Genomic DNA, 24,110 nt, shown 5'->3' on the forward strand with positions numbered 1-24,110 from the left:
TTTTTTAAAAAATAATACGCATAACTTTTTAAAAATAATTAAAAGTGAAAAGATAAATTTATTAAAAAAAAGTTTAAAGTGAAAAGAAAGTAAAATAAGTTTAGGTGTGTCTCTCTAAAATTTCGATAATTGTCTAAGAATATTTATGCATTATCCCTACTATTTTTCATAAATATTATCATTTAATATATATATATATATATATATATATATATATATATATATATTTCAAGATTCAGCTCAGATCCAAAGAAATAGAATCCGAACAAAAAAGTGGAATGAAATCCCAGTTATACACTCCATTCGTTCTACGAACCCTTGTTGATTCTGAACTTCGTTCGCGAAGGAACTGAACTTTTGACGGGCCAACCCTTCTTTATGTGTCGCTTTACCTTGAAAGGAAAATGAGCTTTGCTCCTCTGGGCGCTAGGCACTCCCCTGCCTATTTGTTTGGAGGGTGCTTTTCTCTGCTCTGAGTCCTCTCTCATCCAAGCAGCTGGAAAAAAAAGCAAGAGTGAAACTACGAGCTAAAAACAGGCGTGCTCCTATTGAGAATACGAGACCACCTCCCACTTTTTTTTGGCGCACTTGTTTGATGAGCGCTTTTAAGCCTATGAGATCGAATCTCCTGTTGTTCCTCAGTAGCTCAGTGGTAGAGCGGTCAGCTGTTAACCGATTGGTCGTAAGTTCGAATCCTACTTGGGGAGATTTGATTGATACAAGTGTCGTGCTGCTAGGCGAAGCAGCCTGAATGTTGCACCCTAGATGGCGAAAGTCCAGTAGCCGAAAGCATCACAATATATATATATATATATATATATATATATATATGTATACACACACATACATACATACATATATATATACGACTCCAAACTTAATTAAATTGTCACTATTAAACTAAATCTTTCCTACGCGACTCTAAACTTAATTAAATTATCACTATTAAACTAAATCTTCCCTCATTGAAATGGAGGAGTCTTAATTTGTTGACAAAGGAACATATCCTTAACAGAAGAGAAGAAATCTAATCTCTTCAAAGTAAAATAGCGTTATCTTTCTCTAACGATTCACTAGATCATTTTGAGAAATAGGACTATTTTGACTTTTTCGTAAAGTTAAAATGGAAATTTTAAATGTATTCGGTAGCTACCATTATTTTGTTGAGGGATAATTTTAGAGAATCATTTTTAATTAGGGGTTAGTGGGATAATTTAAGAAATTATTTAATTTAAGAAATTATTTATTGAGAGGAGTAATTAATTATTAGATCTATATTATACGATTAACATTGAATCTGAGATAGTTAGAGAGTTTGAGGCTTAACACTAGACTTGATTTTTAGGAAATATAAGAAGTGCCATATTAGTTTGCAATTAAGATCTTGAATTATAACAATTTGATGATTTTTTGGTTTAGGTTAGAAGTTTAGTTAATATGAGTGTCTATGAACTCGCTTACTTACGAATATTGCATAGTTGGTAGATTGAGAACGTTTCGAAGATTTGCGAAAAGGGAAGGAAAAATCTTGGGAATTCATGGTACGAGTTCGACATTCAATGTATGTTAAAACTTTCAGATTTCTTGGAAAAATATTTTCTAATTAAAAGATTAAAAATGAAATAGACCATGGGTAAGGGTGAAATATGGGGGTCTCATAACAATGGTGTGACAGGCATTGGTACAAACACTGATGTTAAAAAAGTAAAAGTTATTACTATAGTAAGCGGATTGTAATCAAAGAATGACAATCATATGGGCATTAGCTGATGTATTATTGAATTGAATTCCTTGTGCTATTGTGTTTCTTATTTAAACCGGTATATTTGAAATAGTTAGATGATTATGTATTATGCTGATATTTGATTGATTGAGATGCTTCATCATCCACTTTATTAAAACAATATTGTACACATGCATTGACATGAAATTGAGTACAAGTTGGGCACGTGGAGATCGTCCGTGCTGGGGATGGTGAGAAGTTAAGATTATAATTTGGGCACGTGGAGACCATCCGTATGGAAATTGCTTGATTTTATGATAGCGCTTGAGATCGTCCGCACAGACACGTGAAGATCATCCATGTTTGTATATGGACCTCGCGATCCCCCCATGGGTCATGAAATCTCGGTGTATTTTCGAGAAGTATCATGTATATACGATTGAGAGAATACTAGGTATTCTAAGGCATATCATTTCTTAGTGTCATATTGAATTGCATCTCACGACATTCTTCATTCTTGATGATTATGTGTTTTTATTGGTGGTTGGAAAGTACTTGATATTTGATTACCTATATTAATGAAACTTGACTGGCAAGTGTAATATAGACTTGTATAGTTAAAAAATTAATATTTTTCTTATATAAACTCCAGTCACTACTTCTTCAATGTCGGTTAACGAGATATACTAGGTATATGTGGTTTCGTACTCATACTATACTTGTTGCAATTTTTGTGGTGCAGATTTGGAATTATGAGTACCGAAGCATTTTGAGTCTGAGCGTGGAGTACCTTGGAGTTGTGGTGAGCTTCTTGGCTATTCCGTGGCCCACACCTTCCTCTATCCCTTGTTTATTTTTTACCTTGCTAGTTAGTTAAATTTGTAAAATATGTTGGGTTGTCTTACCTATTGGTTGAGAACATAGAGACCATCACGACTTGTGAATTTGGGTCGTGACAAATTTGATAACAAAGCAATAGGTTCATCGGTCTCACGAGTAGAAGAGCAATGTCTAGTAGAGTCTTGCAGAACTATATGATGACGTCCATACCTATCTTCGAGAAGATATAGGACATTTAAGAAAAATTATGTTCTTCCATTCATTATTGTGAACACTTGACCTTGTTGAAATTCTAATATTGATATGTAATTCTCCCTCAGATAGGGAGGACTCAAACATCGGCAAGTGGTGATCAAGTGCCTATTCCTGCTGCTACTTCTTACAGCATTACCTGAGTTAGAGACAAGGGACGAGCTCGAGCTCGAGGTCGGGGCAGGGGCTATATTGTAAGCCTAGTATAAGGAGAAGTAGCAATAGCTACCCAGGGTCATGATAGGACAGTACCTCTTAATGCAGATTTTATTTATGGGGATGTACATGATCATAACAAGGGGATAGAGCAGCTCAAGCTTCACCTAGTATTATTGCCACCCTAGTGCTTCAAGATACGTTGTCTGTTATGTTAGAACTTCTAGAGGGGATGGCTCAGGCAGGAACTTTAACAGTAATTTCTGATGCCTCACATACCCGTGTTGGAGGTCAGATTCCATAATTGATAGTTTCTCTAGATTCTCAGACTCCCACGACTCAGCCAGTTGCCGTTGTAGTTTAGATAGTATGGAATTTTCAGGTATTGCATCACACTTGGAAAACAGTCCTTCTGTCACATTTCGAGCATACACCCTAGAAGATTTGGCACTCTCGAAGTGCGACATGGCATACTTGACCTCTCGGAGGTCTTGTACAAGACATTTGACATCATTCATTGCATACATGTATGAAAAGTTGTGCGGAATTAAAACTTTTCACACGAAATATCTTAAAACATCTTTCATATTAAAAACCATAGTAAATACTACGTCTCAACATATGCCAATCTTAGACTCAAGAATACTTGGGACACGGCCCGTACAATACGAATAATAGAAATACTTAGTCTATTACAATGCTTTGAATTAAAGAAGTCTAAAGATAGTTATGTCCTTGAGTCAAGTGGGGACATACTTCAAATTGCTTGAAAGAATCCTAGTTTTCAAGCTTTGCTTCAAGAAGCTTCTCACCTTCCACCTACACCATTAGATATGACAAAATATATGGAATTAGTACAATGCATGTACTAAGTATGACTTAGTGCATAGATAATGAGAAATGGACATTAATGAGAAATAGATCTTTTTGATTAACACATCATATTAAAAATATAAGAATCACATTTAAGTACCAAACATCACATTTAGAACACAATACAATTCATATGCAATTTATATCTAATTATAAAACCTTGCAGTAAGCTTATAGTGAACTTCACTGTAACTTCACTGTAATATCAAATGGAACTCACATATCATAATATAGAATTAATAACACCTATAAAACACATAAACATGGGACTCTCCTACCTAAGGTGATTCTAAGGTTCACTTGCGTGAGTTATTAAGCGACCGCCCATAAAAACCTTCACAGACACTTAAGAGATCCTTTAGAGTATCTAGGATAAGATTACTCTCACTACACACAATAGTATATATATAATATGTCATTCTTTTCCCAAAAGTTATTAAAAGACTTACTTAAGTAATTCAAGATGAAAACGCCCATACCCCCTCTCCAAGATTACTTAAATAATCCTTAAGACTACCTAAGTTCAGATCATGTCTACTTTATCAATTTACTTTCCCTATCTAGAGTCATTCTTAAGAATTCCCTAGGTTAGACATGAAGTTACTATTGAAATGCCCCCTTCATGCCTTAACTAAGAAACCTTTAAACTACTCTAGGTAAGTACTTAGTCATTAAACATACTTTCCAACTTAAGTCATTATCTTCATTAGTTCACTTAAGAGTCATTAAACATATAAGGACATTCAAGTAATGGCCTTGGACAAGACCTAGGGACTCACACACTAACATTTTAAAGGCCTAATCGTAGAATGTCTAGATAGCGTCCCATACCACCACCTAAACTTCATAGAACTTCTCCAACACTAGTAGGCATCCCATATGATGAGAATAGACAATAAACGACATAGACCATACTAGATATGCATGGAATCCAAAGTCATGAACCTACTCTGATGGAGGTTTATTCTACGGGCCAATGGTAGAACTAGGACACATCCCATGTAGGAACATGGTTAAGGAATATGAAGGGTTTCTTTGTATGCTAAACTCATCCATAACTGGAAATACTTCCCAAACCATACTCACTCGGTGCTAGCCTTTGTTCTCATAGAGTATTTCAAAAAAGGAGTGCATGAAGATGTTCCATATCTAGTTCACAACCCATCACATTACGCCTTACCAAAGAGGGTCTACCAAGACTACCTACAATGGCTAAGAGAATAGCTCAATGCCTTCCCTAAGGATGATTTCATGCCTTTCCAGCCAATCAACCCAAAATCCACCATTCACACAAGAAGAATACCATTACGACTTTCAACTGCAAGGATATCATAACCTTCAAACTAGGTTGAAGGTTCCACATAAGGACCTTCTAAACAATGTTCAAGGTCACATGCGAATCACACGTATAAGACTAAGGAGCTTTAGCATACTAAGTCAAGAAGTCATATTCACATTGTACATGTATCAAGTAAGGTACACAAGTCTTCCAAAACGAGACACACTCATACTTCAACATATCACATATAACATATCATTCAAGAAGCACATAGGAGTAACCAGTGTCATCTATAGGTCATCCTACTCAGTACTGTAGTATCATCAATCTAAGTATCACAAGTATCATAAAATCTATCAAGAAACATCATACTTCAACATCAAGTAATCCACATAATGACTACACTATAGTCTACTAGACACACATCATCAACTAGAACAACTCATTCTTTGACTCCATAAGCACATAAGTCATCTTTACATTCATACTATTTAAATAATCAAGTTATAACATGATAAAGCCATACTACATAAAGTAATGCCGATGATACCATATTAGTGACAAGTATCTCACATAAGCAGCGCCACCATAAGTGGACCATACCAAACATCATTACTATCTAAGAACTAGACTACACATTATAGACAAATTTAGGTCAACATACCATGATTCTGACCTCACAACTTCAATCCATAGACAATTCATCTGGCACAATACTCAAAGACCCTTACCAATGGCCATGATCATCAATTCAATCTAATAATTATAATGCATAAGGAATCAAAGATAACACAACATGAATTTATGAATTTAGGGCATCCAAATAAAAATTCTAGCATGATTCATTCATAATTCAGTAGCCCTAATCAAACTACACAATAATTCAATGACATTAAGACATAATCAATTCACCCACAAAGTAGTCAAATCTAGGATTACATGAATTACATGGGTTCATAGTGTTTTTAGGTTAAAATCATCTAATTAATAACAATTCAATCAATATACAATTATTCAAAACATTTTATGTAAGAACCCATGGATAGATTACAAAATTGGAAATTTCATCTTTGAAAGACTTTAAAAATCACTTTGAAGATTGGATCCTTGAAGAAAAGATATTCAAGGATGAAGAATAATACCTTAATTGATGATATACTAAGGATTTTATGAACAATTAATGAATAATCACCAAGAAATCTTCAAGCCAAGCTCTATCTTGAGTTTTGGTTCCATTGGAGTTCTAGAGAATTTATTGGAGAATTTGGGTTTTCATTTGGAATAATGAATTCATCTAGGTGTTTTAGGCTTATAAAATTATTTATAATACCCAAAATAACCCTCAGGAAACCAAACTTTTAATTATTTGGACGTGGAGTGAATTTACCAATTCACCCTTATACTTAACAGTGAGCCTGCGCAGGTTGCAGACCCAAACGACGCCTGCTCACCTACGCCCCGTCACCCACCCAACGAACCACTCTGCTGGTCCGTGGTTTGGGTCAGAGGTTGTAATTTGGAAGCTCAGGCTCCCATGCCTAAGTCCTTACCAACACCTTCCACCTATGGAGCGTCGATTGCCATCAGTAGGTGGGACTGCTTTTGGCAGTTTTGGCAACCAAGATTGGTCCTTCCTCAAGGACCCTTGGTTTGTCCTTGGGGGATTTTTCTAGAAAGTTTCCAACCCAAATATGTTTGTGTAAAAGTTTAGGAACTCTCACATCAATTTCATCCAAAATGAACTCGTAAGAGTCGGCGAAACATGCTAAGGCACACAAGGTCATTTCAAGGCAAACCTTTTGAACGTCATGGACTTTCTTGGATGTTTGACCTCCAAACTTCACGAAACTTTATACATTGCCTCTTATCATCATTTTAAATCATTTTAGTACATTCAAAACATTAATACACAAGCGTTAGTCTCTAGTTACCCTTAAGTAATTTTAGAGGTATTACACCTTCCATGACCATTGATGAACAAAAGATGTTGGGGAGGTTCAGACTAATAGTTCCTCCAACTTATACTGGTGAGTTAACTGAGGATGCATATGAATTTATAGTTAGCTTTCATGAGAGGTTGTATAATCTTGGATTTGTGGAGTCTCATGGAGTTGATTACACAATGTTTTCGAGATGAATGGCTCTGCCAAGCAATGGTGGAGGGATTATATTAGTGGTAGGCCAGCTGGATCCCCTCTACTATCCTGGACTCAGTTTACTCAGGTATTTCTAGCCAAGTTTGTTCCACACAGTGAGAGGGCGCGCAAGAGGGTCGAGTTTGTAAGTGTGCAGCAAGATGGTATGTCAATCATAAAGTATGAAGGTAAATTTCATGCCTTGGATAGGCATGCTTCAATGATACTTCCCAGATAGAGTGAGAAGGTTTGTTAACGGGATGATTATTCTGATCCGTATGAGAGTTTCTTAAGTTGCTACTTCTGGTGTCTCATTCCAGAAGGTGGTATATGCTGCAAGGAGATGGAAATGATTCGATGTGAGGGATATGAGCAGCGTGAGGGCAGGTGGACCTGTCACTTAGGTGATTATAGTGGTTCTCCTCCTAGGAGTCGAGGTTACGTAAGGAGAGGTTATCACTCTCTGTCTAGTAGACCCTTTTATGATGATATACCAACTTATGAGGTTGGTAACGCCGGGCATAGTTCTTCGAGCTTAGTGTATACTTCACAAGGTTCATATTCTAGAATTTTAGGTTGTGGAGGACATTCTGGTCATTCATGTTCTTGTCATCAGCCTACGTCTCGTACGAGTTATTTTGAGTGTAGTGATATTGAACACTTTGTGAGAGATTGTCCTAGTACTAGACGTGGTGGCTTACATCAGGGATCTCAAGTTTCAACTTTTAGGGCTGCACAACCTCCGGCTAGGGGAGGTGTAAAGAGTATCAAAGGTGGTTCTCATTCAGGTAGAGGTGGTTCTCATTCTCGTCGAGGTGATGGTCGTGGAGGTTCACAATCTGAAGTTGGTTATTTTTACTATTATGCTTTTCCGGGAAGGCCAGAGGTTGAGGCTTTAGATGATGTTATCATAGGTATTACTTTGATTTGTCATCAAACAACTACTATATTATTTGATCCAGACTCTACTTATTCTTATGTTTCCACAAATTTTGCTTTTAGTCTAGATATATTATGCCAGTCTCTTGATTTGCTGGTACATGGTTCTACTCCTATCAGGGATTGTGTAGTGGTAGACAGGGTGTTTCGATTATGTATAGTTACTTTGATAGTATATGACTCTCATGCAAATTTAAAGTCTAAGATATGGTAGATTTCGATGTGATTTTGGGTACGAATTAGTTATCTCTTCATCACACAATTTTAATTTCTCATGCCAAGATGATTACATTAGTTATTCCTGGAATTCCTATAGTAGAATGGAACGGTTCTCTTCGTTACCCTTCTAAAGGGGTGATATCATTTCTTAAGGCTCGTAATTTGGTGGAGAGAGGATGTTTGGCTTACTTTGAGCATATTCGAGATACTAATGTTGAGACTCCTGTGCTTAAGTCTATTCCAGTGGTGAGTGAATTTTTGAAGGTAGTCCCAACAGATTTACTGTAACATATCGTAACTCAAAATAGCTAAGAAACTATAAATAATCACTTTTGGAATGAAAGGGAAAATCTGGAAAATTTCCTACGTAAGAAAGTAAGTTTTGGTCATTTTTAAATGGCCATACCTCCTAGCTTATGATGAGTTAGAGGTAGTTCTTGATATGGTTGGGAAACCCTTGGAGGATCTTTCCAACGCCACCTACTGTGCGCATTTTCGATATCGTATGAGAAAGATATGCATATCGAAAGTTGCGCTGTTGGATTGAGGAAGGTCCCAATTCGGATTTAAAGAAGGGCAAACTAGTCTTATCACCAATTAATTTTCTATTTCGTTTTAAGGATTTATTTAGGGTAAAAACCAGTTTTAGTCAGATTAAAGAATTTAACTTTACGCTTAGTGCTTGGAGAAGAGAGAAGAGAAGAAGGATAGAGAGAAAGATCAAGGGTCCGCCAAGAACGCTGAGGAGTTGCGAGTAGAATTCATTGGGGTGATTCTTATCAAGCTATATGAGATATTATGTGTTGGGTTAATACATCGACACACCAAACTTATTTTAATTCTGTGATTTTAAAATTGTTTACATGATTAGAAGTGTGTTCTTAATGAATCTTGTCGAATCCCTATTTGGTTGAGTTGTTTGAATGCCAATTGATGTTGATTCGTAATTTTTGAGTTGTTTTTTTGAGTTAGATCTATTGGGTATTGGAGACATTTGTGATCCTAAGGGTGTGGGAAAAGAACTATGGAGGTTTAGAGGATTTAAGATCATAAAAGGAAGAGAGAAGTTCGTCAGCACACCTGGGCATCACAAGGCGTGGCGCACCCCACTGCGCCAGGGGCCTGGGGAAGCACAAGGATGAGGCCTCAGACGAACTGGTCTGGCGCAACGTGCCCCAAACGTGCCCAAATTGGCATTTTTCGCCCAATTTTGTAGTTTAGCCCAGTTAAGTCTTTCTAAAATATATAAACACTCTCCAATGATTCTAATTACTCTAAATGATATCTAAACACCTAGAAGTCATCAAAGAACACAAATCATAACCTTCAATCTATAATCCAATTTAAGAAAAGTTAAGATCAAAGTCGAAGAAGTTAAGATTCAAGTCTAAAGTTAAGAAGTATGTCAAAGCAAAATTCTCAAAGGTTTTCAAGAGTCTTTATTAAATGTTTTAAATTCGTCTTTAGTCCCAAATTTCAAGTTAAAGTAAACAATAAAAAGGTTGAATTCTTTTCCTTCAAGAAATATAAGGGAACTAAGTATTCCCTAAGAGTTGATTTAAAACTCAAGTTTCAAGTAAAGCAAAGAGTAAAGAGTAAAGAGTTGAGTTCATTTCTCAAAATTTATAAGGGAACTAAGTATTCCCAAAAAGTTTATAAATGTTTTCACATTTAAGTTAAGAGGAAACTAGGATTTCTTAAAAGAGTTTTGAACAAGAAAAGGAAACATTGACTCCACAAGAGCTTTTTAAAACTAAGTGTTGAACAATTATCTCAACACGAAGAAGGAAATTGATTTAAAAAATGAGATAAAGTATATTTTGGGACTAGTATTGAGCACCTATGTGGGATGGGAGTCCATATTAACTCAAGTCTCCATGTAAATCATGTAGCCATCTTGGTTATTAATGGGTCATACGTTTCAGATGATCATGTAAGTTAAGCTATTGGATCCACTAAGTTGAGGAGTTTTATGTGATAAGAAATTATAGGACAATTCTGACAGCGTGGCAAGACATCGTATCACCACTTAGGCTGATAGTGGTGGTTGTTTGGTTATAAAATCTTCATATATATATATATATATATATATATATATATATATTTGACATGATATGATGATATGATTGGCAAAAGCTCTTCAAATTATCAGAATACGATGTATAAAAATATGCTGACAATTTCATCCCATATTAATGACTCATATTTAGTGACTTGGATTACTAGTATTTAAATTAAAAAATTATCAATATACACCGTCTTCTTTTTCTTTCTAATTTCAATATTCCCTCCCATTTCTAAAAACTTATAAAATTCCCTATTTTACTCCTAAATATACATTGCTGAATACATAAATCTCAGCTCCAAAAATCAAAGTTCATCACTTATCGATTTAACTCAGTTTTCTGTCAATTCTCTTGACAATTAAATACTCATCGTATTTATTATTACGAAGATATTGATCGGGTTGAAAACAAATAAAAAAACTCATGATCCATAACAATTGCAAAAACAAAAGTTGAGAAGTTTAAAACAGATGTTCCTTCATATTAAAAATGCAGGTTCATAAAAGCCCCCCAAAAAGGGGTCAAAAGTTTGCTCTTGCAATTTCTCGACCTTTATTACCTATGTATTAGGTTTTCGATCTTCTTCTATTAGTTATTAAAAGTTTTTTTTGGTTAATCAATTGATGATACGTAAATGACTAAATCCATGTTTCGTAATTTAATGTATCAATATTTATCTTTAATCAATTGGTACACTAACCCTAATTATTTTAAGTTATAATATATTTTATATCAAATATTATAATATTATTAGTTGTGTACTATTAGTTAGATCTCATGTCATTTGGGATAAAATAATATTTAATAATGTATCATTCAAGATTTATTTATCTGTGTGTATCTGAACATTAGTTTCATATTAGTGTTGTACCAACTAATTTCTATTACTCAGTATGTATCAGATATATAATTAATGGTTTAGTAAGTACATGATTCAAAATTTTACTAAAATGTATCATGTTTTTACATAAGACACATTATAATTTACTAATTATCTGTATGTCATTGTTTGTATTAGTATTAAATATTGGTCAGTTTTTGGTATCATGTATAAGTGTTGGACAATGTCATATCAAATTAAACTGTTGGCAACTAGTGTATCATTTATAAATGTTGATAATTAATGTATTATGTATAGATGATGGCAATCAGTGTATCATGTTTAATAGTTTTTTATTTTTGTATTAGTAGTAGGATGTAGTTATTTTAGGATAATATTAAGTGTTTGTTTTTTTTGTCCATTATAGTCTTTGAAGTATGTGATCAAATAAATTTCAACTTACTCTTTGAAGTTTGGCCTAACATACAATATCGATTTTATAAAAGATTTGAATTAGTACATGGGTGTGGACGGTATCAAGTTATTTGAAAATTCTATTTTTGGGCCATACCTCGACAATAATACCTGCAGTTATCAAAGGTCAAATATCAAAATGCTTGTTGATTCTTGAGCTTGAGTAAAGATAATATTAAATTTGGATATTCGGCATGCAAATGACAACATATTACGTTTCACTATAAAAAAACTTGCAATAATAACCAGATTGAAATGCATAAGCAATTTCAATGAGTTTAAATATCGAATCCTACTTGGAGGAGGCTTGTTCAAAGATATTTCCCTAATTTAGTAAACTATAATAGTGTGAGAAAGGGATAATTTGTTCAAATTTTTCTTCAAGGTGGTTGGGATAACAACCAGGATGCTTTCCAAATGAGAATTATTTACTTCATCCATACATTTGTTTTGTCACAACTACCAAATGCATCTATCCATGTTAATGACTTTCTTATGGTCTAAAGTTGTATATATCAACATTTTCCTTGGGAATATCATGCATTTATCAGGTTAATGATATCATAGACGCAAGAGAGAACCAAAGTAAAACAAATATATTGTTTCAGTGGCATGTCCTATGCTCTAATCTTCTTGTTATGCTGACTATAAGAATTTTATTTAGAATGCATGTACCAATATACAACCGAGTCTTGAGGAATCGGTTGTACTTGATTTGGTTGAAAATATGGATGTTTCTTATTCTAAACATTCTAGGCCTACTGATAAACCTACACAAGATATATCAGAAGACAATCCTTGGGTTTTAGGATTTTTCTTCAAAACCACCTAATCAGATTTAAAGGAGAATTAGACTTGTATCTAGTACCTCTTCTACACTACCCCCTAAGATAAAAATGAAAGAGCTGATTCATCCAAATCAAAAAGTAGTGCAATGGAACAATCAGAATAGTCTCCAATGATACAAAAAGAGTCATTCTCTATTCCAAATTCTGCTGGTAATGTTCCTATTCTTCATGGTCCTTCATCTGATTCTAAAGAAAAGAAAGATATTTGAGAAATATAAAAAGTTAAGCAATATCTGAAGTACTATGTAAGTGATTCTCATAACTATTAATGAATTATTATTTATTCTATGGTGAATCAATATTAACTTATTTAAGTCTATTTGAAGGTTGAAAAAAGTTTGATGATGTGGAATCTTAATAAAAACTAATCACGCAGATCTGACGAAAGCAGTCCAGAAATTAAAACAGAAGTTACATGTTATTACCAAATATTTACTATTTGTGAAAATACTTTTTCATTATGTGGTACTTTTTTTTGTCATGAAGAAAATTTATACAGACCGATTCAAATCACGGAGGAAGAGTTAATCAAAGAAGTCAATGTTAATCAACCCCAAACTACAAATCAATTTGTTGAACAACCAAGGTCTCCAATTGATATGGAGTTTTCCAACAACGACCTCGTCGATAACGCTGATGTAGAGGTTGAAGAAAAAACACAAGCACATGATGATTTCGATGCACTCATTTAGGTTTTTGTTTATATAAATTTAGTTTCCTCAAATGCTTAATTTGTACCATAATGTGATGAAAAAATCCTTGATTTTCAGGTAAATGAATTGAGGAATAAAGCAAGGACACTAACATGCAAAAAGGAAAAAAACAAACGGAAAGAAGGAAGAAGGAAAGCTTGGTGATCGCCAAAGTCACTTTGAGAATCACTGAGTGTCTATCTGACCGTCTAAATTTCTAGTGTGCCAATCCCCGAAGGAAAGAACCAAGTTGGTGACGAAAAGGAGTAGTAGGTGAATCACCGAGTGATTCCGGAAAATCAAGATAGATATCCCAAAGTTACAGACCTGGAGGATGTTGAAAAAGTTACAGACTTGGAGGATGTTGAATTCCAAGGTGAAAGGACGATGAAAGAAACAAAAGGGAGGTGAGCTCGACTTACTTCGCTGAATGGGCTTTACTAGCACATTTTGGGCGACTATAAATAAGATTTTGAACATTTAGTTAGTATCAAGCAATCTTTTAAATTTTTAGACATGTGAGACAATTTTATCTATTGTTTTCTTTAGCTTTGAAAGTGGGTCTGTGAGATTTATCATTAAAGACGTAATTACTCTTACCAGATAGATAATCAATTCGGTAAATGTCTTACCTTTTTATAATGTCTAGCTAATTCGCTAAATTATTGGGGCGTAATCATGTGATTATGAATTGATTTAACTTATGGAAATTTTTAGGTTAAATACTATTTAAAAGTGAGTTTAATCATTGATTGTGGTTTAATTTATAAACTGTAGTTGCAAATGCAGTACTATGTTTGTGTTCTTGGCTTGCTCGAGAGAGGTTTTAGAACTAAGGTTTTTGATTGATGGTTTGTGGCTATTGGATTGATTTGGGTTTATTTCGAAAGAGTAAATCCTAAAACCAATCTCATAAATTTAGCTCGGAAGAGTCAATGGGTTGAGGTGAGGGCTGCTCTTAATTTGCATGCTTGTTGATGTTCGAGAGAAATCAATTGATTAAAAGTAATCGTTCGAGAAAAAATTACCTCTCTTACAGTCTAAATTATTCACAAATATCTAGCTATTTACTAATAGTTGCAATTACCCATATCTCTGTATTAGCCTATAGTCGATCACATCCCAAAATGAGATTCGTTATTGTTATGTTTTATTAATGAGACTGTTGTAGTTGATAACTAAAACCCAAACGCCTTATCTAACATTCGTGACACCCCTTTTACTTGATTATGTTTTTAATCGATATTTTCTATTCCTATGGCTGATTAGAAAACACTCAGAATTCCTAATTGAATTTGAAACATGTACCGCTTCATGTGGGATTTGACCCTAAATCAATTAGTTTGATTTTATACTGATTTGCGATTGTTGAACACCTAGAATTGGATGAGGTGTGCTTGAAAAGTAAAATAAAAATGTTGTTGTTGTCGGAGAGCAGTGTTATTTGAAATTCTTTGGGTGAAGTTGAATTTTTTTCTTGTTAGTCATAGTTCAATCTACTTATTTTTAAATTTGGTTTTGTGTTGTTTGTGTTAAACAAGAGGAAGTGAGCGTCAAATAGAGTAATGGTGACCAAGTGTGCCACCCTCCTTCAATGATAATGATCCGTAAGGATAACATCTTAGATTTCAAATGCTTGCAGGGTGATCCAATCCATAAGACGAGGTTTAATAAGCTATTGTTGTAGTGCCCAACTCATGAAATCCCAAATAAGATGTTGAATGTTTCTATAGGGGTCTTTGATAATATGAACAGAGGATTGGCTGATCAATTTTCTCCCGGTGGTATAGTGTGGTCGCATGAATAAGATCAACAAGGATCCAGATGGGGACCAGAACTTGGCCAAAATAAAGTCCCACCTAGATATATCAAGGAATTTGATATCCTGCACAAAAATGAAATAAACTTTTAGCAGCTCAAAGATGAAGTCAATGTGCAAAATCACTCAAAGCCAGGTGGTAACCATAGATGGAATAAAAGGGGGAAAGAGGATAGGCACGTCCCCCCATGAGGCTAAAAGCCTAAGTATAACGAGGGTGATCAAATAGGAGATAAACTCTTACATATTCAGAGCAAAGTCAAAGGATATGACATAGTGTTAAAAGAGATAAAAGACAATGTCTCGACCCTTAATCGAATGGTGACCTCTCATTCATCTCGAATACGCAATTGGAGACCCAAATGAATTAGATTTCATAGCATCTCAACCCAAGACACAAAGAGAGGTGGCCTTGTAATACTCGGGCAAACCCCAAGAATGAAGCTTGAATGGGTACTTAGTGTCGTGCCACGACGTTAAATAAGGCACTTCTTGGGAGGAAACCCAAGTTCTTTATGATTTGTGTTTTTATTTTGAAAAACGAGTTTTGATTGTGCAGGTATGTAAGATATAGCAACTAGAAATTACTAGAAAAGAGGTTAAAATCTAGGAATATTTATTTTTGGAAAGAATTAGAAAAATCAGGAAAAATGGACTAAGTTGAAAAAGTGAGTTTTGGCCATTTTCATACGGTCATAACCTCTAGTTCAGGATCAGCAGTTCTTGTTATGGTTTGAAATTCTTTGAAAAGATCTTTCTAACGGTGCCGATTTGAGCAATTTCGATATCGTATGAGTGAGTTATGCCTTTTGGAAGTTGGATTAAGGATTATCCAAATCTGATTTGGGAAGGGAAAAGTAGTCTTTTCCTTACTCAATTATTTTATTTCATTTTTGGGTAATAAAGTGGGGTCTAAACTGATCTCCTTCAATGCACGTTTTTAGAAAAAAAGTTAAGGTTTTGAGAAAAGAGAAAAGAAGAGGAGAAAAGAGGATAAAGGAGAAGAAAAAGCAAGAATGTTCAAGATCATTGAAGTTCAACTTGTGAAATTCGTCGGGGGTGATCCCTACAAAAGTAATCGAGATCTTTTCGTGTTGGGTTAGTTCACCTACACACCAAATTGTTTAAATTCAGTGTTTTTGAGTAGATTGGATGATGAAAAGTGAATTTCTTGAAGAATATTGTTGAGTTCTTGTTGGTTAAATTGTTGCATGCATAGAGTTGATTTGATTTGCGTTTCCGAGTTTTTTTCCGAGCCGGTTCTATTGGGTATTGAGGGTATTAGCGATTCTAAGTGTTTGGGGAAAGAACCATGGAGGCTTAGAGATGAAAAATTGAGAAGAAAATTTGAAACGCTTGTCCGTAGGGCCCTAGGGTGCCGCGCCTCCCATAGCCTCACAGGACAATCTCTGTTCGTAGGGACTTGGGGCGGCACCCTAGCCTGCTCTTTGTCTGATGAGGGCTGGCGCCCCGCGCCTCTTAGAGCTCAAGGGACGCTAGTTTCCCCATTCTTCTCCCATCTTTTTGTACTAGTTCCTAAGTAATGTACCTACATTTCCTAGTTAATTTCAACACTCTGAGTACATCTAAACATAATGAAATCATTCATAAACATGAGATCATGAACCTTGAATCCATAATAAAATTCAAGGAAAGTTATGATTAAAGTCAAAGAAGTTAAGAGTTAAGTGTAGAAGTTTAAGAAGTAAGTCAAAGCAAAGTTTCTTATAGTTTAAAGAGTCTTTAATAAACGTTTTAACTTTGTTTTAAGACTTAAGTTTCAAGTTAAGTAAAGAGAAAGAGTTGAAGTTCTTTCTTCAAAGAAATATAAGCGAACTAAGTATTCCCTAAGAGTTGTTTTATGATTCAAGTTTCAAGTTGAGTAAAGAGTAAAGATAAGAAGAAGAAGTTCAGTTCGAGTTTCATAAGTATTTTACAAACATTTTAAATTTATTTCGAAGACATAAGTTGGAGTTCAGTTCAGAATAAAGTTAAGTCTTTTCTTGAAAAGAATATATGGGAACTAAGTATTCCCAAGAATTTAAAATGTTCTTACACTTAAGATGAAAGGAAATTGAGATTTCCAAAAGAGCTTTGAACAGTGTGATTTCAATCTCTTTTAAGAAAAAAAGATGAGTTTTGAGAAAAAGTATATAAAACATGATTACTATGACATTCGAGTATGTCATCAATGTTTAAGAAGCATGGTATCTAGATATACCATCAATGTATATGCAATATGACTTCCCAAGTCATCAATGATCACATTAAAATATGATTTTGATATGTTTTGAGAAAGAGTTCAAAGTTACCTTTTTAAAGAGGGTAGTTTGAGTAATCATCTCAAACCCAAGAAAGAATTTTGTTTTTTACAAACTTATGAGCTATGTTTTTGAGCACTAATCTCAAATCACAGAAGAAATGTGTTTTTAAAACATAAGAACTAAGTATATCATGGGTAAAAAACCGTCATACTTTTTAGATGAATCATTTTTACAGTAGACTAGTGGATCCACTTAGTAGTTCAGGTTCTATACTAATATCAAGGTATAGGACGGTCCTCTTGTAGTGTGAGGTAAAATGTTGTATCATCACTATAGCTATTAAGTGATGGTTGTCGGTTAGAGAAACTTCCACAAATATAGTTGTATGATTGCTCAAGAGGTTCTGCTTCGTATGAATAGGGGCATGGGACTTCATTCAAGCACTGAACGAGTATACATTGAGAGGAAGCATGATGTTTTTTATTAAGATTATGAGTTTAGATATTTTTATTTTTACATACATCTCAGAGTTAATTGTATCTTTGCATACACATAGTTGAAAACCATGGTTTCAACAACTATTCTTTATATTGCACATGTCTTTAAACTACTATTTAATGAAATGAGTTAGTTATATTGAGTGATGTTATTCATGAGTTGAGCAGAGCCAAGGTAAGTGTTCCTTCTTACTCTTTTTCAAGATTAAGTTGTTGTTTAATATTCCAACTCGTATACTCAGACATGCAATGTACTGATACCAGTTGGCCTGCATCGTATCATGATGCAGATGCAGGTAACTAGGATCGACATTCCAGAGCACTGTTAATCCAGTGAGCAGTTCAAAGTTAGTTGGTAATCCTCCTTGCTTTACCGAGGATCCATTTTCATTGCTTTCTAATTTAGTTCATTAAGATATTGTGGAGGTCTATCCCAACATCAATCTCACTTAGTAGAGGCTTCATAGATAGTCAGTCAGATTATAGTTCTTTCATTATAATTTTTGTTATTAACTTAGTTTCAGATTTAAGTTGCCATTTTGGCTAAGGTAAATATTTATTTTTAAAACAAATTTTGATTTCAATTCGAGACAGTAGAGAATATTAATTACTGTATTAATTCTTTAAGTCTTCCATTGAGTAAGTAAGCCAGGCCAAGGGTTCGCTTGGGGCAAACAATGGTCTCTGAGTGCCGGCACGTTAGGGAGTAGACTTGGGGCATGACAAACTTGTTATCAAATCTCAAAGTTCAAGAGTCCTAGGGAGTCTTAGAAGCCGTGTCTGTAGTGTTCTAGTTATCGGTGTGAAGTGTGCCACATATATAATTAGGAGGCCGCAACATTTAGGAAATTCCTCACTTCTTTCATACCTATTTCATGGGTTAGAGTTTATCTCTAAAAAGTTTCTTTCTAATTCGTGCCTATGCATGTTTTCTGAGAATCATGCCACCATGAAGAAAAGTCAGAGGTCGTCCAGCTAGGAGGACGGTTGAGGAACAAGAATTACTGAATGCACCTGAAGTGCAACCTCAAGAAGAATACCCCTGCTGAATTCCGTGAGACTATCAGGATGTTATATCAAGTTGCGACTCATCAAGTTGTACAAAGAGGTAATCGACATGAAGTGGCTGATACCTCAAGGATTCGTGAGTTTTTAGGGATTAATCCACCCAGCTTCACAGGTTCATGTGTCACAGAGGATCCAGAGAACTTTGTAGAAGTACTTTAGAAATTTTTTGTCATATTACATGTTGTTGGTGCGGAGAGGGTGAGACTAGCTACAGAGGATTATATTTAGTGGATAAAGAAAGGTCTTAGTTTCATCAAATTTTTTTTCAAATAAAAGCAAAGTTCAAGGGGTGTTCAAGAGAGGTTCACACACTCATAGGGTAGGCCATAAAAGAGTTATATGTCAAACTGACTCACACTCTCTAAAGTTACCTAAGATAATCTCAAGAGCAAACCTTACTTACTCAATCAAACTAACAGGGAAAATTCTAGGTTTATTCATGTAATCTTCAAAGTAAGCTCATCATACAAGCCACAGACACTAAAGTCAAACAAGACTATACACTTTTTCTAGTGTGCAACGGTGATCACAAGAGAATTAATTTGATACATGGCTAATCACAACGAGATGCAAAGATTTCACATATTCTCTATGCAACTTCATTTGGTCTCGTCGTAGCCGCACAATCATGTTTGTTCGATTGAGAGAACTATTCAAGTCATCGTTATTGATCGAGACCGAGATTCGAACTTGCAAGAGAACAACCACTTTCAACACAAAACATGAAAAATATTTTCAAAAAGAGAATTTTTTTTCAAAAGGGTCAAAAATCGCTTTCCAATTAAACCAAGCTATTATCTCAAGCAATCGTCTAAGCAGTTTGAAAACATAAATATAAACACAGATAATCCAAATCTAAAATTAAAACATTTGTTAAAACGACACGTAAAGGTGGGATTTACCCCCACCACAAATAGAAAACATTCGCTCCATCTGTCGGGCCATTCTTGCCTGATGCAACAGCCTAAGGTTTGACAATAGTCCTGGGATTATTAGTAAAACTCGAATTATTTATTTTATACAAATGTTTTAACTTTTAAGTGATTTTTAATTATATAAAATATATTTTATAGTATTTGAATTGAATAATATTTCTTTAGATTCCTCAGAATCATTTTAATTGTGGCCTATTTTATTCTAATTCATTCCAATTCTAACCATCTCAAAGTTCCAATTTTATTATATTATAGCGACTTTCCATTTCAATTCTAGCCAATTTTTACGCTCATTTCAATTCAACTCTCAAGACCCTTTCTTTTAATATCATCCTTCCATCCTTAAAATAACTTCTACATTGAATCCTAACCCTTTCTCTCGTTAAATCAACAGACCAGATCAATTCTATAAATCTTCCCTATTTTAGCTCTAAGAGATAAAACCCTAAAACTCTATCCTCTCTTCCTCTCCCTCTCCAGTGCAGCCTCCCTCTCTCCTTCTTCTAGGAGGCAGCAGCGCCGCTACTCTTTCTCCTCCACGACGAGCTCCGGCGAAATGTGTCCGACGCCGTCCTCTTTCTCCTCTCTCGCCTGACCCTTTCCCTTTACCCTCGCTCTTCCACCTTCTCCTCTCTCCTCTCTTCTCCAGGCCAGGTGAGGAGAATAACAGAATCTCCAACGACAGTAAGCAACAGTAATTGGAGAGAACTAGCGAGGCAGTGCAGCCAGCAGCTCCGGCGATGCAGTGAAACCAGGCTAGACTCACCGGCGTAAGTGTTAAGCTGGTCTCCCTATCTCATCTCTTTCCTCTCCTTTTCTAGTGAAATAAGCAGAACTCCGGTCAGCAAATTCTCATTTTCGTTTGAGTTTGGTGTGATTTTTTTATTTAATTTTTTTTGGGCATGTTATAGTCTATAGAAAATTATGTGATATACTAATCGTTGCATTTATATTTTTATATATTTTACTCTTACTTTTATCATCGAAATTGAAGTTTGTTCATTACATGTATGGTGATTCTTCTGATTTCCCTAAACCTGCGTAATTATTATTGTTAATTTTTCAATCTGTGAATCTTTGCAATATCCATGCTCATACAGATAGTCTGCTGTGATTTGAGTTTCCTTTTTGTTAGTCATGACCTTGATTCAATTTCGTAGGAGCTAAAGATGATGTATGATTCTGTGTAATTGTTTTTCCTAAATTGGAAGTCCTCTATTATTGAAATGCCTTCCCTCATCAATTAAAATCAATTTAGTCTTATGCTGCTAAATTTGCCTATATTTACTACAATCATAGTGTATTTGATTTCTCAAGGTGATCGAATAGTGGTTATTCATTTGATTTGCCATTGGAGCCTATCAATTCTTATCTTAATAAGGTAGCAAGTACCAGAAACCAGTGGTCAAAGTTACGTTTTGATTCTTGACTTATATGTTAGATATTTCTTTCGTTTAATATTTTATTTGTTCTTTTTTAGTGTGATTGGACATATTATGGCATTAATAATATCTTTTTACCTTAATTAAGTGGAATGTTCTTATTAATATTATATTTGGTTAGTGTTGACAATTTTTGCATTTAGTGTGTGTGCCCTATTTAAATGATTGCAACTTTATATATATATGTATCAATATATACGTGAACGATATCTGATTATGTATGTTCGCTTTTTTATGTATTCGGTTGTATTGTCTCTTAGCAGGATCTTGATTTTAGAGTTCAAGGTTTTAAAGAATCCTTTTTTTAGAGGCGAAATCAGAATTTTCAAGAAGAGGGTTCAAACTCGATAAAGGGGGTTTAACATCTACTATATATACATAAAAAATTATTTTAACCATGTATAAGTAATATAATTTTTCGCCGAAGGGGATTCGAATGAACCCTCTTGGTTCAAGGTGGCTCCTCCCCTGGTCGCTTTGGAGAAGATGTCGATGGATTTTAGTTTCTTTGTGTATCTCTTTCGGTTTTATTTTGGTTTTGCAATAATTTGTATAAAACTGTAACTCTAGTATATATGTGCAAATAAATTTGAGGGATCATCTAAGGAAGGAGAAATTACGTACTAATTGTTATTTTATTTGCAAACTTATTTGTTCTTAGAAAGCATGCCTATAAGACTGTTGATGAATCATTCCTATTTTAATAATTTCACTCAAGATTGGTCTAAAATAAAATAAGTTACTTTTCACCAATTTTCTTTTAGTGTAAAATCAACATGTAATTAAGTACTTTAGCTAAAAGTTATGCTTTGATCTAATTTATTTATATGATCTCTTCTTCGTCATTAATAATAAAATTAAAATAATACTCCCTCTGTCCTTATTTACTTCTCAATATTTTCTTTTATATCGGTCTCTATTTATTTGTTCATTTTAACAAATCAAGAAAGGACAATAAATTTTTTTTCTAATATGCCCTTATTTAATTTTAGAAAATTTCTAGTACTACTAAGTTGTAATGCATGTTTTTTGAAATCAGAAAGACATTTATTATATTTGGGGAGTTTCATAATCTTTTAAGTTAAGGGTAAAATTATAACTACCCTATGACAATAATTAGTGTCTTAATATGTGTGTCACTTCTAAACTGGACAACTAAATAGGTACAGAGTGAGTATATGACTGCTCCTTGCTTCACCTATTTAAATCAGACTTCTTTTATAATAAATGAATAGAACTTTTGATTATTGTCTTAATTTATTTTGTATTGAAATAATTTTGTTAACTTAGATACCATTCCTATAAAATTTTACCTTTTGTGTTGGATTTCATAATTAGATACTATGCTTATAGGATTTATATAATTTCTAATATATTTATGCATTAAGATAAGAAGTTAATTTTGGCTTGTTCATTTAGAAACCATATCTACAGCATTTAACTAATAAGATTAAATGCTAATCAGATCTAATTGGCTTGTTAAAATCATTTCTCTAATAATTTTCACAGCATGTATAAATACGGAAATAAAATCTGCTCTCGACCAATCTGCATGAACAAATAATTTGCTGCATTGATCATTGAGTGTCGCTGCTTCATGACTTCTTAGTTAGAAATAAAAACTGAAAATGAACTACTTAATAATTTTCTGCAAGGTTACTAAAATTCTACTACATTAAATATTTGCTTGTAACGACCTGTTAGTCGTTTGAAGCAGCAGCGTTAATTTCTGAAAATCACTGTTTGGGTCGACGAATCCCACGACGGACCGTCATGGGCACGACGGACTGTCGAGGGTGTGTCGTTCCAAAACACTTAGAATTCTGAAAAATTGGGTACTGAGAACAACTCTCTGAACTTCGCAATGACGTGGCAGGACGGAACGTCGTGGGCACGACGGACCGTTACAGGCCCTTCAGTAAATTTCAGTCTCTGAACTCTGTGACGACTCAGCAGGACGGACCGTCGCAGGCACGACGGGCCGTCACAGGCTGCGTGACCCTGACTGGGTCGGAATTCTGTTGAATATTTTAAGGGGCATTTTGGACTATTCCTGCTTATAATTATAAAGTTAGTGGTTTAATGTTAATAATTTAATTACTTGGGGGTTAAAAGAGAGAACCTTAAAACAAGTAGTGGGGTATTTTACCATCTTTTATACTTAATTATATGGTAATTAGGGTAAAAGATAGAGAGTTTGAATAAAAAAATAGAAAGAACAGAGAGAGGGAGAAACGATAGATCAAGAGGAGAGAACGAAGAAGAAAGCAAAGCTTTGGGAAAGTAGACTGCTTGGTCGCAATTCTTCGGTGGAGGTAGGTTATGGTTTATGCTATTCGTAGTAAACTCTTAATAGCGAATGATATGTATTGGGTAGTGTTGTAAACCCTTCTATATGCTTAATTGTATGCTTGCATGAATGTGATTATATAATTGTGATAAAATAAGCATGATGAATCTATTGAATCCTAAATCTTGAAAAACCCTAATCTACTTTGTTAATGATGATGCCTTGGTATAAAAGAAGGCTTGATGAACGAAAGTAGTGAGATTAGGGGATCGGGTGCAACGTTTCGGTACCAGGATAGTATATGAGGATCGGAGTGTCACGTTCCGACACCAGGATAGTATATGGATTGGGTGCCACGTTCCGGTACCAGGATAGAATATGGATCGGGTGCCACGTTCCGGTACCAGGATAGTATATGAGGATCGGAGTGTCACGTTCCGACACCAGGATAGTATATGGATCGGGTGCCACATTCCGGT

General features: G+C 34.6%; 1 long non-coding RNA gene and 1 other non-coding gene across 3 annotated transcripts; both read left to right on the forward strand.

Moving 5' to 3' along the window:
• Nucleotides 1-635: 635 nt before the first annotated feature.
• TRNAN-GUU (transfer RNA asparagine (anticodon GUU)) lies at nt 636-707 on the forward strand. The gene has a single exon. It is a non-coding gene; the product is annotated as a tRNA-Asn (tRNA).
• A 19,418-nt stretch (nt 708-20,125) lies between these two features.
• Nucleotides 20,126-21,968, forward strand: LOC101254026 (uncharacterized). Of its 2 annotated transcripts, none has more exons than XR_183098.5 (2): nt 20,126-20,669; nt 21,605-21,968. It is a non-coding gene; the product is annotated as an uncharacterized lncRNA (long non-coding RNA). The 2 variants fall into 2 exon arrangements; XR_183099.5 differs by having other exon boundaries at nt 20,175-20,669; nt 21,602-21,968.
• Nucleotides 21,969-24,110: the final 2,142 nt, after the last annotated feature.

This window comes from Solanum lycopersicum, chromosome 9 (assembly GCF_036512215.1).
Source record: "Solanum lycopersicum chromosome 9, SLM_r2.1".
Taxonomy (NCBI): Eukaryota; Viridiplantae; Streptophyta; class Magnoliopsida; order Solanales; family Solanaceae; genus Solanum; species Solanum lycopersicum.